The sequence below is a fragment of the Oncorhynchus clarkii genome, chromosome 19, assembly GCF_045791955.1.
Source record: "Oncorhynchus clarkii lewisi isolate Uvic-CL-2024 chromosome 19, UVic_Ocla_1.0, whole genome shotgun sequence".
Lineage (NCBI taxonomy): Eukaryota > Metazoa > Chordata > Actinopteri > Salmoniformes > Salmonidae > Oncorhynchus > Oncorhynchus clarkii.
Window position 1 is genome coordinate 33,178,092 of NC_092165.1, and position 15,270 is coordinate 33,193,361.

General features: G+C 46.3%; 2 pseudogenes; both read right to left on the bottom strand.

Moving 5' to 3' along the window:
• Positions 1-12: 12 nt before the first annotated feature.
• Positions 13-2,434, bottom strand: LOC139374457 (cyclin-dependent kinase 2-interacting protein-like; annotated as a pseudogene).
• A 3,922-nt stretch (positions 2,435-6,356) lies between these two features.
• Positions 6,357-14,922, bottom strand: LOC139374458 (ADP-ribosylhydrolase ARH3-like; annotated as a pseudogene).
• Between the last annotated feature and the right edge of the window lie 348 nt (positions 14,923-15,270).

Sequence of the window (15,270 nt, forward strand, 5' to 3'; positions counted from 1 at the left end):
TTGTTAGATTCGTCAATGCGCTGTCTCTAAAAGAAGACCCTCTAACAGTAGCCTTGCACTGTTGTCTATGTACGGCTGATACAGCCTGCAGGAGAGGTGCACCATTGAGAGGTTGTTGTGTGAGCTAGTTCCTGAAGAATGGCCCGCTTCAGAGTCCGGTCACGCTTGTAGGCTTCGTAGAGCTTGGAGGGGACCTCAGCTGAAATAAAAATAGGGACATTTCACAAAACCTACTTGTCATGGAACATACAGTGCCTTCAGAATGTATTCATACCCCTTGACTTATTCCACATTTTGTTGTGTTACAGCCTGAATTTAAAATAGATTAAAGTCAAGGGGTATGAATACTTTCTGAAGGCACTAGATGATTCGTAATAAAAACACCTCAAGGATCGGTTTCCCAGAAAAAATGTAAGCCTACACCTGAACTAAAAAGCAATTCATAATGTTTTTTAGTCCAGAATTATGTGTATTCTGGGTCCTACATGTATTTTCAAAGCACAAGGCATCTTAAACTGATGGAAAGTCTCATCGAACTGTGATGTAGGCCAGGTCTGAAACAAAGGAGTTTGTCTTCCTGTTCCATATTGGAATTTCTCCAGGTCGATGATCCCCTTCTCAGATTAAACTAATTTATAATTTTTTTTATTCAATTGCGTGTCTAATGGAAAGAGAAAATGGTCAGTAATGACACTGACAGCACAATTGTATACTGGTCTCAGGTCTGTTTTTGTTGTTGTGATAATTAACATTAAGTTGGCAAAATAGTACGAACAGATCTGGAATCAGGCTACAATTGTTAGTGTTGCCAGAGGGAAAGGTGGAACAATCCTTAATCAAGATTTGGCTGATTGTTCCACAGTCTTTGATACTGTTCAATCATGGCACAAATTATGTATTCACCATTTTGTCCATGACACTTAGCAACTCTTGTAGTTCACTACTGTTTCCAAATGCATTCTCTGAATTAGATGTGTCCTGATCCTCCTTCATGACTTCCATCTCTTTATGTAAACATATTTTTTTTAAAGTGATGAGGAAGATTGTCATTTAACGTTAGCATGACTTTCCTCCCAATTCCATTTATTGTCAAGCAAGACATCGCAAAACATTGTCAACCCTAGATTGACAATTTTATTTGCAATGGTGGATCCTTCATCATTCAGTCGGTCCCATTTCAGAATCAGATTGTGCCAGTCAGCTACATTGTCTTAAACTTTTCTTGCACTTCCAGTCACTATAGACTGAGACTTTCTGCCAAGAGTGGTCATCTCAGATCCTTTTTTTCTAATGTTTGGCCAAAGAGTGTGCCTGCCTACTAGTATGCATCTGATGTGGCCAAATATATGGGAAGTGGTAGTTTATTAACAACCAGGTAATGGATAGTAGATTAGTATTTTATATTAAGATAGATAAAAGATACAACAAAACATAGCAAATTATTCACCAGCTGACATAGGAAGGCTTTTTACTAGCTATCATTTTGGTTCTATTGATGTATAGGCAGAGCCATATATTTAGAAATATATGGCTCTGGATGTAGCTAGCTACCTCTGGGTCAATGATGTAATTTGAAGCTGGACCAGAGCTAGTAGCTAGTCTACTAGCTCATCAGTAGCCTCATTGAGAACCAGGCTTTCCTAAACGGGAAGTCCATGGCACAAAATCTGCTAAAAAGGGGTAAGAACCCGGTGTAAATCAGTGACGACTCGCAACACGTCAAACCAATCAAATGCCTTGCTTGGGCGGACTCACTAGATTAGTGTTGTAGGTGCCACAGTGCGTGAGGATGGCCGTGAAACCGCTGAAACCGTGTTTGTGGTAAACCGCACGACTAACAGGGACAAAACATAACCTTCTACAAGGTAAATCGTCTTCATTGCGACTGGACTGCACACAGGCTTTAGAAGAAATAACGGGACCTGTCACGCTGAGTGGGTTTTCAATATAAAAGAAGTGCCAATGACATGGAAATAATTGTATGTTTTGTGAGGGAAAGAGCAAATTCCAGAGTTAGAACGGAAAGATGTGCCAAAAGAGTGTCTGTTCAGGAAAGCACTGAGAGTCTGGCGAGACGAGGCCTATTCAGGGAGCCATCCCCAGCGACAGATGACCAGCCGCCAGATATAGGAATTCAACTGCTACAAGCACCGGTTTCTGGTGCATTTCTGGTGCTCGCTATCGCGTGGCGATGCTGCTGGAGTCGGCATTGGCTGCCTGAGCCGGGGAGAGGGTTTCCCCAGCATCGCCACATGTTGCTGATCAAACCCTATTCCTCACCGCCACCAGATCAACACCAGCTAGAGCTACTTGACGAGCTGTCGCCAGTGACCCTGCGTGCCTCTGACTCCCTTCCTGTCCCTGCACTAGGGGACCCTCCAGCAGCACCGGATCTGTCTGCTGCTACCTCTGATGACCGGTCCAGCCCTGACATGGGCCCATGAATCCCTGGAAACTTCAAACTGTCTCACTCGTACAGGACATTTCTGATCCCCAGCTATATGGCCACCCCCCACAAATGAAACTGAAACTACACACTCATTTGTCCCATGCCCTCTTCTCACATGTTGGAATCTCCCTCCTACATACTGGTGCAAATGACCATAAATTTGCCGCCTGAAACTTGGCCCACAACTGCGTGGCCACGCATGACTCCAACACCCTCATTAGGTTTGCTGACGACACGATGTGGGAGGCCTGATCACCGACGATGATGAGACAGCCTATAGGTATGAGGTCAGTGACCTGGCAGTGTGGTGCCATGATAACAACCTTTCCCTCAATGTCAGCAATACAAAGGAGCTGATCCTGGACTACAGGAAACGAAGGGCCGAGCATGCCCCCATCCACATTGACGTGGATGTAGCGGAGTGGGTCGAGAGCTTCAAGTTCCTCGGTGTCCACATCACTAAGGAATTAACATGGTCCACACACATCAGCACAGTCGTAAAGAAGGCACGACAACGCCTCTTCCACCTCAAGAGGCTGAAAATATTTGCATTGGCCCTCAGATCCTCAAAAGGTTCTACAGCTGCAGAGCTTCTTGTTTGGCTGCATCACCACTTGGTATGGCAACTGCTTGGCATCCGACTGCAAGGCACTTAACCCTAATTTGCTCCAGGGGCGCCATACTACTATGGCTAACCCTGTCAATCATAGCTTAGCTAAGTGGTATAGTTGTTCGGGTGCGTTTGTAAATTCGCTCTGGCTATCTACTCCGATTTCAGAGCAGTCTGACTGTGCCAGAGGCAGAGCGCAGAATAAGGGATGAATTTACTAACGCTCAACGCTCAACAGCCGTTGTGGCCAGTGTCAGTAAACGTCAGCAGAAAAGCATAATTAAATTGTTGACAGCAGCACAGTTACAGTCACCAACACTCTGGATAACATGAAAACTGCCTAACCAGCTATGCTAGGGCGAGTAAAATGGTCAGAGTGAGGTGTTCTCTCATTTGTGACTGGAAGTAGCTAGCAAGTTAGCTTAGGTGCTTGACTGCAGTTGGGAGGTCAGAACGCTTGGATCAACCCTACTCCTCAGCCAGAGCATCCAGTGTGCGCTCTGAAAGCACTCCGAGAGAGAAACGCACTTTGGCATTCCAGATTGAATTTAGCAACACACCCAAAGTCTTGGTATTAATTTGTTATGCTAACAAGCTAGCAAGAGGTTGCATTACAACAGCATCAACTTCCGGCAGACAGGCGAAGCGCTAGTATGCTCAACTGAAAGGATACCGTTTGTTTACTAAAATGAACTAACAGTATATAGTATGGGTATTCGAACACAGCTCAGGTCAAAATACATTTAGAAATCTATGTTATTCAATTATTGCACCCACACTGCTCACGTGTGTAAAATAGAAATCAGTTCTATTCTGGCGCAGATCGCGGTGCAAGTCCTGCCTCTCTCATCTCCTTATTGGTTTATAGAAGCAGGTACCTACGTGCCATCTCCTCAATAGCTATACCCACATGGGTGACTGAAAGAGGTCAGTGGCTTTAATGCACCTAATTTATGAAAGTTGCCAATCGCAATATAAAGTCAAGAGAAGAAAAAGCCTGGAAGGAAGAGAGATGACTAGAAACAATTCGGTTGACCGTTTTATATGTGGATTAATTGGCGGAGTAGAGGACCTTGTGCATTTCAGGTAAAATAACAACTCAATGTTTACATCCCAGGACAAATTAGCTAGCAACAGCAAGCTAGCTAAATAGGACAAATTAGCTAGCAAGTGCAAGCTAACTAGCTAAATTGCCATAAATGTATAATGCTTTTTGACCTGTCCCCAAATTAATATAATTGGTTCAGAGTTGGTTTGATATTTTAACCTGCCTGTCGTGATCGCGTTTTGGTGTGGGGGACAAAATAGATTTATGCACGATGGCGCACGCGCACAGACGGTGTTACACGATTTCTAAATGTATTTTGCAACGCTCGCGCACGCGACACAAGCGGTGTGGTCAGCCTGTAAGAGTTAAATTCTGATTTACGGGCCCTTCCCAACAATGCAGAGAGAGAAAAAATTGAATAATAGAAAAATAACACAAGGAATAAATAATACACTTGGAAATATACAGGGTACTGGCCAAAAATGTTACTCCCACTGAGCCAGAATCATGACTGGCATGTTCGTGATCATTGCGTTCGAGAGTCGGAAGACTTCACCTCACCTGTCGTCACATTCAATTTCTGAAAGTTCGACTGCTGAGGATTGTCAGAAGAGGAACATCTAATTATCTCTCTTGTACTTTAACTCAAAGAAAGTACTCGGCTTGTATTTCGCAGATGTTGGTTTACATTATCAGTAACAAACACACAAATACATCAAACAATTTTTTACTTTACTTTTTTTTATTCAATTATTTTCTCTATCAAAAAGAAGACATATAGTAACTCATGTTAAATTCAGAAATTAGGTTTTTCGTGACAGACTAAGGTACGCTAACCCCATTCCGTACAAATGTGCGCAACCGTGACATTCAAACGAGGCTGCAAAGAAAACAAATGGGATTGTAGCGACACTGTTGACATCAAAATCTGGGGTGTGAACTACGTTTCTATTCACGCGTTGCGTTGATTGACATAGTAATGGCTCTATAGTATTGAAGAAGCTGTACGTTACATCGTGACGTATCATGGCGTAACGTACAGTGCGCATAAATCAACTAATTCTGTCTTACTGCCTCTCTCCACCAGGTGTAGCACTGCTCTCACCATTTAAAAACAAGAAAGCTACAGGGTAAGGGGGATACCTAGTCATTTTTTGCATCATCACTGCGAGATTTCATGACTCTCAAAAGCTGCTGTTTACTTCTGAAGATCACTTTAGCACCGCCCTAAAAACCCGATTCAAATTCGACACAAACCTTCAAATAGGTATGTAATGACACATTATATAAACTCTTTATAGTGTTTTATTTACATTTTAGAGGCGATAAGCTGATAAATTGGACAGATCGAGTGAAAAAAGCTGTATGCAAAAAAGCTGCATGCAAAAAAATGAAATGATATGTCTTTATACTAATACAATTACTCAGAGAAAGATTTTGTTTAACAAGTTTTTTTTAAATCCCTCAAAAAGATAGGGCTCGAAATTATTAGCACCCCTGTTTTCCCCTTCCCGAGGACAACGACACAGCCCTTCTAGATTTTTTTATGAGATTGGAGAACATATTGGGAGGGACTGTAGACCATTCCTCCATATAGAATCTTTCCAGATCCTTGAAATCCTAGGTATGTTTTTTTTTCTTGTTATGCATCCTTCCTTCGATTATAAACCCACCACTGGTGCGAGGCCAAAGAGCTCTATTTTCATGTCACCTGACCATGGCACTTGTTTCAATCCAAGTGACATTGCCATTTAGAAAAGTCCAAGCATTTACATTTGTTAGATGACATGAAAATAAAGCTCTTTGGCCAGGCACACCAGTGGTAGGTTCGGTGTGGAACGAAGGATGCATATACAGAAAAGAACCCCCATACCTACTTTAAAATATGCTGGTGGATCTTATAGGGATATTTAACTTCCACTGGTCCTGGGCCCCTTGTTATGGTCAACCCGGTACCAGGAAATTTTAGCCAAAAGCCTGGTTGCCTCTGCAAGGAAGCTGAAACTTGGCCACTAGTGGATCTTCCAGAAATACAATAACCCCAAGTACACATCAAAATCCACAAAGAAATGGTTAATTGACCATTTTGCAATGGCCATCTCAGTGCTAATATTTTCAGTCATGACTGTATGTTTATCTCGGTCAAAGTCCCTTTGTGTAAGTAGGGGGCTGTGTGCTGCTGTGTTTGGCAGACTGTCAGTCCCAGAGTCTCCTTCAGTCGGTGCCTAGTGGTACAGAGTTTGTAGGTACTAAGTATTCATATCAGCATCCTCTGCCCCTTCACAGCACCTCTGCTAGATTTGGGGATAGTATAAATTCCATAACGTGACCCTGCAATGGCCCCTGGCATGCAGGCGATAGTGTCTGTGCCTCCCCCCCAAGGCCAGATTGTCCTCTCCAGGCCAACGTAGCGATTGGGCAGACCATCCCGGGGCTCCAGGCAGTGCAGCACACAGAACATGGCAGTGGGGACAGAGTGTAGGGCTGCAATGCTATTCAAACACAGAAAGAAGCCTATCTTTAGAGTTAACAAAAATCTTAGAGGGTGTCACACACTGACCATAGAGAGCCTTTTATTCTCCATTTTGGTTAGGTCGGGGTGTGGCTAGGGTGGGTAATCTAGTGTGTATTTCTTTGTTGGCCTGGTATGGTTCCCAATCAGACGCAGCTGTTTAGTGTTGTCTCTGATTGGGGATCATATTTAGGCAGCCATTTCCCCACGGGGTTTTGTGGGATCTTGTTTCTGTGTAGATGCCTGTGAGCACTGTTTGAGCTTCACGTATAGTTTATTCTTTATTGTTTTTTGTGCGTTTGACTATCAATAAAATATGTCGAACCGATTCCACGCTGCGATTTGGTCTGAGTGTATTTACGACGACTGTGACAGAGGGATAATGGCACCACTGAATATTGTCACGCCCTGATCTGTTTCACCTGTCCTTGTGCTTGTCTCCACCCCCCTCCAGGTGTCGTTCATCTTCCCCATTACACTTATACCTGTGTTTTCTGTTTGTCTGTTGCCAGTTCGTCTTGTTTGTCAAATCAACCAGTGGTTTGTCTCAGCTCCTGCTTTTCCCTAGTCGCTCTTTCCCACCCTCCTGGTCTTGCCCGTTGCCTGTCCTGACTCTGAGCCTGCCTGCCTGACCACTCTGCCGGACGTCCTGTACCTTTGCCCCTACTCTGGATTACCTACCTCTGCCTGATCTAACCCTGAGCCTGCCTGCCGTTTTGTACCTTTGCCCCACTACTCTGGATTATTGACCCCTGCCTGCCTTGACCTGTCATTCCCCTACCCCTGTTGCTGTAATAAACATTGTTACTTCAACACAGTCTGCATTTGGGTCTTACCTTAAATGTGATAAAAATAGTATGTATTTACTCCATGAGTCAATACTGACCTAGATCAGATACGACCTCCTCAATACTGACGCTATTCCTTTCCATCACATCCTTGACTCAACAGAATGGGGGAACTCTGGCTCGTTGAGGCTGGATGCAAAACAGAAAAGAAAAATGTTTGTTAGAACAAGTCTGTGTAACAAATCTGTGTAAGTATCATTGACGGCCAACTGTCGTACACGGTGAGGCGCCTCCTGAAGGTTCGACCTCAGGGCAGGGGATTCCAGTACCTGGTTGACTGGGAGGGTTATGGCCCGGAGGAGAGAGGTGCTGGGTCCCCGCTAGGGACATCCTGGACCCAGTCCTGATCGCTGAGTTCCAATGCCGGCACCCCAGTCAACCAGGTACTGGAATCCCCTGCCCCGCGGTCAAACCTTCAGGAGGCTCCTCACTGTGTATGTCGGTTGGCCCTTCGATGAGACAAGGGAGAGGGGTGGGCCTGGAAACAGGAGACAAAAGGGCTGTACACAGGTTTAATCCTAGACACATGAAAGGTGGGATGTAAGACAAACAGTGCAACAGAAGACAAACAGCAGAGGGGCTAATGATCAGATGTCCAGGACCATGGTAGGCCAACAAAAGCGTTGCTGCACAGGTCAGGGTCCGATGGGAGCCCGGGTGGCAAGCAAGCCTGGAGGAGTGGGCCCACTCCAGGACCGAGGGGCAGACCACATCAGGCACAAACATACGGTTATCTGGGCCCCCCCGGGGTTCGGTTGGGAACACTGCGCCTCTTGGACCTGCTTCCCTATTCCCCAGCCGAGTGCCTTCGCCAGACACAAGGTGGAAAGGATGGTCTCGGGGTCTGAGGGGGTAGCCACGGGGCTATAGCGGCGTGACAGCGCATCTGGCTTGATATTCTTGGATCCTTGTTGGTAGGAGAGGGAGACGTTAAACCAGGTGAAAAGCAGGTCCCACCTAGCTTGCCTGGAATTGAGACGCTTGGCGGTGCAGAGATACTCCAGGTTCTTGTGGTCTGTCCACACAATAAACAGATGTTCCGCCCCCTCCAACCAGTGTCTCCACTCCTCCAATGCCATCTTCACCGCGAGAAGCTCACGATTCCCCACATCGTAGTTCCTCTCCGTGGCATTGAGGTGATGGGAGAAGAAGGCACAGGGATGTAACTTGAGGTCCAGGGCAGAACGCTGGGACAGGACATCCCCCACTCTGACATTCCGAAGCATCAGCCTCCACTACAAACTGACTGAACGGGTCAGGATGAACCAATATGGGAGCAGTGATGAAACAGTGCTTGAGGTCCCGGAACGCCCGATCAGCAGCTGGGGACCATGTGAATGGAATCTTGGGAGAGGTGAGTGCAGACAGGGGGGAAGCCAGGGTGCTGTAACCCCGCATAAAGTGGTGATAGAAGTTGGCAAATCCCAGGAAACATTGCAGCTGCACTCTGGATGTAGGCTGGGGTCAATCCACCACCACTCTCACCTTCCTGGGATCCATCTGTATATTCCTGCAGTGATGATGTAACCAAGGAAGGGGATGGTGGAGCGATGGAATTAGCATTTCTCTCCGCTTTCACAAAAAGCTGGTGTTTCTGTAGGCGATTGAGGACCTGTCGGATGTGGAGCATGTGTTCTTGGGCTGAGTGGGAGAAAACGAGGATGTCATCGAGGTAGACGAAAATGAACCAGTTCAACATGTCGCGAATAATGTTTCTAACCAGGGCCTGGAACACAGCAGGGGCATTGGTGAATCCAAATGGCATGACCAGGTATTCGTAATGGCTGCATTGAAGGCAGTCTTCCACTCGTCCCCTTCCCGTATCCGCACCAGATGGTAGGCGTTCTACAGATCCAACTTGGAGAAAACGGTGGCCCCCTGGAGCGGCTCGAAGGCCGAGGCAATGAGTGGTAGTGGATAGCGGTTCTTCACCGTGAAGTCATTGAGCTCCCGGTAGTCAATGCATGGGCGTAGGGTTTTGTCCTTCTTCTCCACAAAGAAGAACACTGCCCCGGTGTGGGAGGCAGAAGGACGGATACACCCGGCAGCTAGGGAGTCCTCGATGTAGGTCTCCATGGCCTTGGTCTCCGGACCCAACAGAGAGTACAGTCATCCCCGGGGTGGTGTGGTTCCTGGGAGAAGGTTGATCACGAAATCATAGTGTCGGTGCGGAGGAAGTGAAGTGGCCTGGGCCTTACTGAAAACCTCCCGGAGGTCCTGGTACTCTGCGGGAATGGCAGAGAGGTCCGGGGCAACTTCCGAGCCCACAGGAAGACGTCCCGGGGCAGGCTGCGCTGACTTCAGACAATGGGCGGGGCTCCTGGCCAGGGCAGATAGAATGGTCAGAACCGGGGAAACTAGGAAACAGAACTTGAAAGCAGGGAGATGGGAAAACACGCTGGTAAGACCTGACAAGACGAACTGAAAACAGACAAACAGAGAACACAGGTATAAATACACTGGGGATTATGAGGAAGATGACCCGACATCTGGAGGAGGGTGGAGACAAGCACAAAGACAGGTGATACAGATCAGGGTGTGACAGAAAGTAATTACACTCTGGCGTCACTGTGAGCAGCATCTTCTCCTTCCACCTCCTCCATCTATAAAATTAGTTTGTTAATAAACTTATGTGGCAGTTCCAAAGCCCCTGTAAGTGCAGGTGGACCGTGAGGGCCTGGAGTACTGCTCCATTGTAACACAGAGAACAAGAGTGGGTCAGCGTCGCACCAAGCCTGGAGTACTGGGAGCAGAAAGCGAGGGAGAGAAAGAGAGAGAGGATATACAGAAGTACAGCTATACTTATTGAGCCGCTAACCTCATTGCACCACCATTCCCAAATGAGCCACGACCGCTGAACTGAGCCAGTCCTGGCTGGAAGATCATTCAAGTATGGAGATTCAAGCTTCCTCAACACCTGGATTACACCTGCCCCGTACCCCTGCCCTGCAGAATGGCTGTATTACTTTGCAAACCTGCAGAGTAAAGCAATATTGTTTTTAAATATAATTTATAGATGCTTAATACAGTGCATTGCGAAAGTATTCGGCCCCCTTGAACTTTGCGACCTTTTGCCACATTTCAGGCTTCAAACATAAAGATATAAAACTGTATTTTTTTGTGAAGAATCAACAACAAGTGGGACACAATCATGAAGTGGAACGACATTTATTGGATATTTCAAACTTTTTTAACAAATCAAAAACGGAAAAATTGGGCGTGCAAAATTATTCAGCCCCCTTAAGTTAATACTTTGTAGCGCCACCTTTTGCTGCGATTACAGCTGTAAGTCGCTTGGGGTATGTCTCTATCAGTTTTGCACATCGAGAGACTGACATTTTTTCCCATTCCTCCTTGCAAAACAGCTCGAGCTCAGTGAGGTTGGATGGAGAGCATTTGTGAACAGCAGTTTTCAGTTCTTTCCACAGATTCTCGATTGGATTCAGGTCTGGACTTTGACTTGGCCATTCTAACACCTGGATATGTTTATTTTTGAACCATTCCATTGTAGATTTTGCTTTATGTTTTGGATCATTGTCTTGTTGGAAGACAAATCTCCGTCCCAGTCTCAGGTCTTTTGCAGACTCCATCAGGTTTTCTTCCAGAATGGTCCTGTATTTGGCTCCATCCATCTTCCCATCAATTTTAACCATCTTCCCTGTCCCTGCTGAAGAAAAGCAGGCCCAAACCATGATGCTGCCACCACCATGTTTGACAGTGGGGATGGTGTGTTCAGCTGTGTTGCTTTTACACCAAACATAACGTTTTGCATTGTTGCCAAAAAGTTCAATTTTGGTTTCATCTGACCAGAGCACCTTCTTCCACATGTTTGGTGTGTCTCCCAGGTGGCTTGTGGCAAACTTTAAACAACACTTTTTATGGATATCTTTAAGAAATGGCTTTCTTCTTGCCACTCTTTCATAAAGGCCAGATTTGTGCAATATACGACTGATTGTTGTCCTATGGACAGAGTCTCCCACCTCAGCTGTAGATCTCTGCAGTTCATCCAGAGTGATCATGGGCCTCTTGGCTGCATCTCTGATCAGTCTTCTCCTTGTATGAGCTGAAAGTTTAGAGGGACGGCCAGGTCTTGGTAGATTTGCAGTGGTCTGATACTCCTTCCATTTCAATATTATCGCTTGCACAGTGCTCCTTGGGATGTTTAAAGCTTGGGAAATCTTTTTGTATCCAAATCCGGCTTTAAACTTCTTCACAACAGTATCTCGGACCTGCCTGGTGTGTTCCTTGTTCTTCATGATGCTCTCTGCGCTTTTAACGGACCTCTGTGACTATCACAGTGCAGGTGCATTTATACGGAGACTTGATTACACACAGGTGGATTGTATTTATCATCATTAGTCACTTAGGTCAACATTTGATCATTCAGAGATCCTCACTGCACTTCTGGAGAGAGTTTGCTGCACTGAAAGTAAAGGGGCTGAATAATTTTGCACGCCCAATTTTTCAGTTTTTGATTTGTTAAAAAAGTGAAATATCCAATAAATGTCGTTCCACTTCATGATTGTGTCCCACTTGTTGTTGATTCTTCACAAAAAAATACAGTTTTATATCAAATCAAATTTATTTATATAGCCCTTCGTACATCAGCTGATATCTCAAAGTGCTGTACAGAAACCCAGCCTAAAACCCCAAACAGCAAGCAATGCAGGTGTAGAAGCACGGTGGCTAGGAAAAACTCCCTAGAAAGGCCAAAACCTAGGAAGAAACCTAGAGAGGAACCAGGCTATGTGGGGTGGCCAGTCCTCTTCTGGCTGTGCCGGGTGGAGATTATAACAGAACATGGCCAAGATGTTCAAATGTTCATAAATGACCAGCATGGTCGAATAATAATAAGGCAGAACAGTTGAAACTGGAGCAGCAGCACACCCAGGTGGACTGGGGACAGTAAGGAGTCATCATGTCAGGTAGTCCTGGGGCATGGTCCTAGGGCTCAGGTCCTCCGAGAGAGAGAAAGAGAGAAGGAGAGAATTAGAGAACGCACACTTAGATTCACACAGGACACCGAATAGGACAGGAGAAGTACTCCAGATATAACAAACTGACCCTAGCCCCCCGACACATAAACTACTGCAGCATAAATACTGGAGGCTGAGACAGGGGGGGTCAGGAGACACTGTGGGCCACTCCGAGGACACCCCCGGACAGGGCCAAACAGGAAGGATATAACCCCACCCACTTTGCCAAAGCACAGCCCCCACACCACTAGAGGGATATCTTCAACCACCAACTTACCATCCTGAGACAAGGCTGAGTATAGCCCACAAAGACCTCCGCCACGACACAACCCAAGGGGGGGGGGGCACCAACCCAGACAGGATGACCACAAGCCTGAAATGTGGCAAAAGGTCGCAAAGTTCAAGGGGGCCGAATACTTTCGCAATGCACTGTAGGTGCGTATGAACAGTACTGAAACTGTAATGCAGACAGACCTCTGTCTACTTTACCTGCTTGCCATGTCTTGCTCGTCGAACCCTGCCCAGTCGAACCCTGCCCTGGTCAACAGAGACTGGACCAAACAGCGTGTCATGGCAGTGTCATCACGTAATGTAAAATACCTGAGGGGAAACCACAACGATGATATGATGACGACATGAGAATATGTGGTGATGGGTGTGTGATATTGGGCTTAGGGGCCCATTCACAGAAGACAGCTATAAATGTGTAGCCTTTTTCTATTCAATAAATTCCTTAATGTTGCCCTGAGCAATGCACATATTTGATAGGGCTTAGGGGAGGTAGATGCATGGTGATAAATGTGAGTATTTGTACTGTAGACCTACACATTAGGGGGCTTTCACACCGAATTGGTTTGGAGCGTTTGTTTTCCAAACTCTGGTGCGTTTTCTTCCTTTGTTCGATGAGTTTGGGCTGGTGTGATCACTGTCTGCACGCACAGTGGTTCGCTCAAAAAGGGTGGTCTCGGTCAGATTCAATTTGTACCATGGTGCGGTTCCCTGCAGGTGAGAATGCAGTCCGGACCAGACACAGGAAAATAACCCGCTGGGCCAATAACCGAAAGGCTGCTGGTTCGAAAACGCTACCCGACAATGTGAAAAATCGGTCGATAGGCCCTTTGCAAGGCACTTAACCCCAATTTGCTCCAGGGGCACTGTACTACTATGCCTGACAATGTAAAACAACACATTTTACCGCACATATCTGGTGTATAACAATAAAACATAATATAGGCTACTGAATATAGCCTATTCACGTCGCAGGAAGAGAGGTTATTGCGCTGTTTCCTCGTGCTTGTTGTTGGAAGCGAAAGTAATATGAAGACTGGGACACACGGTGATGCTTTGTGATAATCGTAGATTTAACGTGAGCATTTTTTTTTTCAATAAACAAATGACTTGCATGGACACATGGCACATTGAAATTATCCGCCAACGCAGTCTCCCAGCACCGCAGCAACCAGTGCACCGCTGAACCAGGACAAAGAGGCTGGCTCCCACTGACCGCACCTCCATTACGGCCATGTTGTGCAGAGCTTTTCAGACAAACAACTAATATCGCCAAGTAGCCTTCCACACCGAGTACACAACGCCCCTCTATTCAAAGCGGCTAGTGCCTCAACATTCTAAGATCTAATTTAACAGCGCAATATTAATATGTATACACTACATGTCAAAAGTTTTAGACACCTACTCATTCAAGGGTTTTTCTTTATTTGTACTATTATCTACATGGTAGAATAATAGTGAAGGCATCAAAACTATTAAATAACACATATGGAATCATGTAGTAACCAAAAAAAGTGTTAAACAAATCAAAATATATTTTATGTTTGAGATTCTTCCAATAGCCACTCCTTTCCTTCATGACAGCTTTACACACTCTTGGCATTCTCTCAACCAGCTCCATAAGGTAAGTCACCTGGAATGTATTTCAACTAACAGGTGTGTAACGACCGAGATGAGAAGCAGGTAACAGGACAGGAACAGCGTCAGAACACGGGTAAACAAAGACAGGCGTGACAGTACGCCCCCCCGTAGGGGCGCCACATGGTGTCCCACCTGGGAGAGCCTGATGGCCGGCTGAGGCACGTGCGCTGGACGAACCGGCTGGGCGCAAAATCCCGACAAACTGGCAGGGGTGTGGGAGCCTGGCGAACTGGCTGAGGCGTGGGAGCCTGACGACCCGGTTGATGTGTGACAGCTTGTAGATCCCACTGAGGCGTGGGAGCCCGATGATCCGGCAGAGGCATAGCAGCCTGGTGAGCCTACTGGGCGTAAAACCCTGACGATCCGGCTGAGACCTAGGGCGTGACAGCCCGACGAGCTGGCTTAGGCACCCTGGTTCCATCGGTGTCGGCCCTGGACCCGTGTCATCACCAACCGGAACGTCAGTACTCCCCGATGCTTTGTATGATGGCTGCTGCCTTCTGTAACGACCGACACTGGAGATGAGAAGCAGATACGGGGAGTTGAACATTTATCGCGGAACAGACAGGTAACAAGACAGGAACAACTTCAGCACGCGGGTAAACAAAGACAAATTACAATTAATGCAGCAGCGGGGAACAGAGATGGGGAACTGACAAATATAAGGGATGTAAACTGGTGATTGAGTCCAGGTGAGTCCAATAATACGCTGATGAGCGTGACGAGGAAAGGCAGGTGTGCGTACTGATGGTGGCAGGAGTGCGTAATGCTGGAGAGCAGACATGACAAGGTGTGCCTTCTTAATTTGTGGAATTTCTTGCCTTCTTAATGCATTTGAGCCAGTCAGTTGTGTTGTGACAAGGTACGGGGGGGGGGTATACAGAAGATAGCCCTATTT